Genomic DNA, 6,481 nt, shown 5'->3' on the forward strand with positions numbered 1-6,481 from the left:
CAGGGACAATTTGGTGTACGCTGTGGACACTGGGTCGTGCAGGGGGGGGGTTGGGCAGCATGTAACCCAGGAGAAGTGGCAGCGGAGTGTCATGCAGGCAGTGATTGTGCTTTGTTGGAGGTAGTGTGGTGCTTAGCTAAGGTATGCATTGCTAATGAGGGCTTTTCAGAAGTAAAAATTGTTGGGAGGGGGGGGGCCCACTCTTGCCGCTATTGTGGCTTAATAGTGGGACCTGGGAACTTGAGATGCAGCCCAACATGTAGCCCCTCGCCTGCCCTATCCATTGCTGTGTCGTTCCCATCACTTTCTTGAATTGCCCAGATTTTCACAAATGGAAACCTTAGCGAGCATCGGCGATATACAAAAATGCTCGAGTCGCCCATTGACTTCAATGGGGTTCGTTATTTGAAATGAACCCTCGAGCATCGCGAAATTTCGTCCCGAGTAACGAGCACCCGAGCATTTTGGTGCTCGCTCCTCTCTAGTATATACATTTATTAGTCATCCAAAAAAGCGCTCAAAAATTTTTATTAGGTGAGTGACCACCGAACACTGGGTGATCAGTGTGATGAGGTCGGGAACACAGCTCGAACTGACTGACCCCGGGATGGCTGATTACAGTATAGGAACATAGCAGTTTGGGTTTTTTTTACACTAATGGATGCACTGACACTGCACTCAGTGGTGATGGAATGGGTGACTTTGAGACAGGGAGACAGAAACTTATCAGGAATTTTCTTTTTTTTTTTTATTTAAATTCTTTTTTTATAATTTGAACATATATATATATATATATATATATATATATATATATATATATATATATATATATATATATATATATATATATATATATATATATATATATATATATATATATATATATATAAGCTGAAAGCCCTCACTGACTCACTGACTGACTGACTCGCCAAAAGTTCTCCAACTTCCCAATGTCGTAGAAACATGAAATTTGGCGCAAGCATAGATTATCTCCAAAATAGGAAAAGAAATTGGGTCCCAACTCGATTATTCAATTCTAGCGCAAAAGAATTGGCATCAAAATTTTACATACATAAGCTAAATCTCTTACTTCCCAATGTCATAGAAACGGGAAATTTGGCAGGAGCATTGATTATGTCATAAAAAGGAAAAGCTAATGGGTCCCAATTCGATTATTCAATTCTATGCGCAAAAGAATTAGCGTCCAAATTTTACGTGTGGAATGTAATTTTCTCACTTTCCGGTGTCATAGAAACGTGAAATTTGGCACGAGCATTTATTATGTCATAAATAGGAAAAGCTAATGGGTCCCAACTCGATTATTCAATTCTATGCGCAAAAGAATTAGCGTCCAAATTTTACGTACGGAATCTAATTTTCTCACTTTCTGGTGTCATAGAAACATGAAATTTGGCACGAGCATTGATTATGTCATAAATAGGAAAGTTAATAGATCCCAACTTGATTATTCAATTCTAGCGCAAAAGAATTGGCGTCGAAATTGTACGTACGGAATCTAATTTTCTCACTTTCCAGTGTCATAGAAACGGGAAATTTGGCACGAGCATTGATTATGTCATAAATAGGAAAAGCTAACGGGTCCCAACTCGATTATTCAATTCTATGCGCAAAAGAATTAGCGTCCAAATTTTACGTACAGAATCTAATTTTCTCACATTCCGGTGTCAATGAAACGGGAAATTTGGCATGAGCATTGATTATGTCATAAATAGTAAAAGCTAATGGGGTCCCAACTCGATTATTCAATTCTATGCGCAAAAGAATTAGTGTCCAAATTTTACGTGCGGAATGTAATTTTCTCACTTTCCGGTGTCATAGAAACGGGAAATTTGGCACGAGCATTGATTATGTCATAAGTAGGAAAAGCTAATGGGTCCCAACTCCATTATTCAATTCTATGCGCAAAAGAATTAGCGTCCAAATTTTACGTGCGGAATGTAATTTTCTCACTTTCCGGTGTCATGGAAACGGGAAATTTGGCACGAGCATTGATTATGTCATAAATAGGAAAAGTTAATAGGTCCCAATTCCATTATTCAATTCTAGCGCAAAAGAATTGGCATCAAAATTTTACGTACGGAATGTAATTTTCTCACTTTCCAGTGTCATAGAAACAAGAAATTTGGCACAAGCATTGATTATGTCAAAAATAGGAAGAGCTAATGGGTCCCAACTCGATTATTCAATTCTATGCGCAAAAAAATTAGCGTCCAAATTATACGTGCGGAATGTAATTTTCTCACTTTCCGGTGTCATAGAAATGGGAAATTTGGCACGAGCATTGATTATGTCATAAATAGGAAAAGCTAATGGGTCCCAACTCGATTATTCAATTCTATGCGCAAAAGAATTAGCGTCCAAATTATACGTGCGGAATGTAATTTTCTCACTTTCCGGTGTCATGGAAACGGGAAATTTCGCATGAGCATTGATTATGTCATAAATAGGGAAAGCTAATGGGTCCCAACTCCATTATTCAATTCTATGTGCAAAAGAATTAGCGTCCAAATTTTACGTGCGGAATGTAATTTTCTCACTTTCCGGTGTCATAGAAACGGGAAATTTGGCACAAGCATTGATTATGTCATAAATAGGGAAAGCTAATGGGTCCCAACTCCATTATTCAATTCTATGTGCAAAAGAATTAGCGTCCAAATTTTACGTACATAATCCAAACTTCTCACTTCCCAATGTCATAGAAACATGAAATTTGGCAAGAGCATTGATTATGTCATAAATAGGAAAAGCTAATTGGTCCCAACTCTATTATTCAATTCTATGCGCAAAAGAATTAGCGTCCAAATTTTACATGCGGAATGTAATTTTCTCACTTTCCGGTGCCATAGAAACAGGAAATTTGGCACGAGCATTGATTATGTCATACATAGGAAAAGTTCATAGATCTCAACTTGATTATTCAATTCTAGCGCAAAAGAATTGGCATCGAAATTTTACGTGCAGAATGTAATTTTTTCACTTTCTGGTGTCATAGAAACGTGAAATTTCGCACGAGCATTGATTGTCATAAATAGGAAACGCTAATGGGTCCCAACTCAAATATTCAATTGTATGCGCAAAAGAGTTTGCGTCCAAATTTTATGTGTGGAATGTAATTTTCTCACTTTCCGGTGTCATAGAAACAGGAAATTTGGCAAGAGCATTGATTATGTCATAAATAGGAAAAGCTAATGGGTCCCAACTCGATTATTCAATTCTATGCGCAAAAGAATTGGCGTTGAAATTTTACGTGCGGAATGTAATTTTCTCACTTTCCGGTGTCATAGAAATGTGAAATTTGGCAAGAGCATTGATTATGTCATAAATAGGAAAAGCTAATGGGTCCCAACTCCATTATTTAATTCTATGCGCAAAAGAATTAGCATCCAAATTTTATGTACATAATCTAAATCTCTCACTTCCCGGTGTCATAGAAACGGGAAATTTGGCACAAGCATTGATTGTGTCATAACTATGAAAAGTTAATGAGTCCCAACTCGATTATTCCATTCTAAGCACAAAAGAATTAGTGTGCAAATTTTATGTACGTAATCTAATTCTCTAACTTCCTGATGTCATTTTATATAAAGAAACGTCGCATGGTTGCCTCCACGTGGTGTTTCCTGGGTAACGCAGAGAACTATGCAAAATGGTGAACATATGTTTTTCCTCAGTATCTCTAAAGTAACCACGACTTCATAAGATTTTCCGTGTGAACACCAGATAAACACCAGTACCAAATTAACTTGGGCGAAGCCGGGTATATCAGCTAATATATATATATATATATATATATATATATATATATATAGCGCCACCGTATTCCACAGTGCTTACAAACAGGGGAGAATAAATACGAAAACCAAAGATACAAAAATCCTGGTTACATCCAATAGTCAATTGATTGAAACAGTAGGAGTGAGGGGCCTACTCCAGCCAGCTTACTACAAATAATGGGGTGATACAGAACGTAAAAGGGCTGGAGAACTGCAAGGTATGTCAAGGTGGAGAGTTTGGCTGCTATACACATAGACAATTGTCAGACTCAAGTCGTGGGCTGGCTGAATCAGTATGACTGTAGGGGGCGTTTGATTGCGGCTAGCAGGGATTGCAATTAGTAGGACAGGGAGCATATTATCAGGCAGGGTACATAGGGGTTTGGTTTAGGGGATGCCTCCCTGAAGAGGTACGTTTTTAGAGCACGCCTGAATTTTTGTGTATCAGAGATTGCTAGATAGTTTGGGGTAGCATATTCCAGTGGACCAATGCTGCTCTGGAGAATTATTGGAGGCGGGAATGAGAGGTTTGTATTAAAGGGGCACTTAATTTGATTTTGTTAGCAAAGTGGAGGGCACGGGCTAGGTAGTGGATTGAGATGAGGGCGGCAATGTAGGGCAATGCAGTGCTATGGAGAGCCTTATGGATGAAGGTAGTGAGTTTAAATAGAATTCGATATTTCACGGTGACTGGCACAGGGCAGAGGCGTCCAAGTAGTGACTGGAGGATTGATTGGATGGGGGAGAGGCTGGCGCGAGGGAGGCCAATCAGCAGCAAGTTGCAATAATCGAGCCAAGAGTGGATGAGCGCAACAGTGAGCATTTTTAGTGTGTCCACGGTAAGAAAGGGGCGGATTCTTCCAATGTTCTTGAGGTGCAGCTGACATGTTCATGCAAGAGATTGGATATAGGGGGTAAAGAAGAGATCGGGCGTGCTGTCTCAGAGTTATGGTGGTGCCACACACTGAAATGAAGATGTCAGGATGAGCTTTGTTGGTAGAGGACGGAAACACCAGCAAGTCAGTTTTTGAAAGGTTTAGTTTTAGAAAGTGAGATTACATAGTGTTAGAGACAGCAGACAGACAGTCGGTGGTGTTCTGGAGGACTGTTGCTGTGATGTCATGGGAGGAGGTGTATAACTAGGTGTCGTCAGCATAGAGTTGGTACTGAAAGCCAAAACTCCTAATGGTTTGTCCAAAAGGGGCTGTGTAGATAGAGAAGAGGAGGGGGCCGAGGATCGAGCCCTGGGGAACCCCGACAGCAAGGGAAAGAGGAGGGGAGGTAGAGCCAGCAAAGGAGATACTGAAGGAGCAGTCAGACAGGTAGAAGGAGAACCAGGAGTGAGCAGTGTCCTTTATTCCAATGGAGCGAAGCATACTGAGGAGGAGTTTATGGTCAACAGTGTCAAATGTTGCAAAGAGATCGAGAAGGATCAGTAGGGAGTAATCATCTCTCGATTTGGCTGTCAGGAGGTCATTTGACACTTTTGTAAGGGCGGTTTCTGTCAAGTGTAGAGGGCAGAATCTGAACTGTAGCAGATCAAGAAGAAAGTTTTCTGATAGATAGCTTATAAGGTGGGAGTAAACCAGGCTTTCTGAAAGTTTAGAGATGAAGGGGAGGTTGGAGATGGGTCAGTAGTTGGCAGCATCAATCAGATCAAGAGTTGGTTTCTTTAGCAGCGGGGATATAATAGTATGTTTGAATGAGGAGGGGAAAATACCAGAAGTCAGAGGGAACTTAAATATAGTGGTGAGATGGGAGATAACTACTGGGGAGAGGCACCAGAGGAGGTATGAGGGGAGAGGGCCGCTAGTGCAGGTGGTGGGGCAAGCAGAGGAGAGCAATCTGGAGACTTCTTCCTCTATCAGTCAGAGTACAGAAAGTGAGCAGGAGCTAGATGCAGTACTAAAGAGACTAGGGATGAGGGTTGTCTGAGATTGTGAGGTTATTTCTTGTCAGATGTGTTCGATTTTTTTATTTTTTTAATAAGCAGCCAGTTCTTCACAACTGAGATCCTTCACTGGGGGCTGCAGTTTAGGGCTGAGAGGGTAGTGAAAAGGGTCAGAGTCATTTAGGATTGTGAGATAGTGAGGAGATGAGAGAGGTGAAGTAAACCTGCTTGGCATGGTGGAAGCCAAGGTTGTAGGTTCTGAGCATGAATTTGAAGTGGAGAAAGTCTACGGACATTTGTGACTTTCTCCACGGGCGTTCAGCACACCTAGAGCACAGCTGGATGAAGAGCGTTTGAGGCATGAGCCAGGGTTCCTAAGGTCTGCATCAGATGGCTTGGGTCACAGGGGTGCCGCTTCATCCAGAGCATGTTTGAAAGTGGTGTTGTAATGTGTGGCAGCCAGGTTGGGCAGGATAGGAGAGAGATAGGGGAAAGAGAAAACTGTAGAGTCTCAGCAAAGTTTTGGGTGTGAGCGGCCTGAATTTTTCTGTATCTACAATACGTAGGTGGGTCTGGAGAGATGCTAGGAAGTTTGACAGAGAATGAGAGGAGGTTATCGTCCAAGAGCAGGAAAGGGGAGTTAATGAAGTGGGAAGCAGAGTAGAGATGGAGAAAGGCCAGATCAAGAGTATTGCCATCCTTGTGAATGGCTGTGAGTTGTGAGAGACCAAGGGAGGAGGTGAGCGATAGAAGCTGAGAGGCAGATGGGGAGATGGGGTCATTTATGGGAATGTTA

The sequence above is a fragment of the Eleutherodactylus coqui genome, chromosome 1 (genome assembly GCF_035609145.1).
Source record: "Eleutherodactylus coqui strain aEleCoq1 chromosome 1, aEleCoq1.hap1, whole genome shotgun sequence".
Taxonomy (NCBI): domain Eukaryota; kingdom Metazoa; phylum Chordata; class Amphibia; order Anura; family Eleutherodactylidae; genus Eleutherodactylus; species Eleutherodactylus coqui.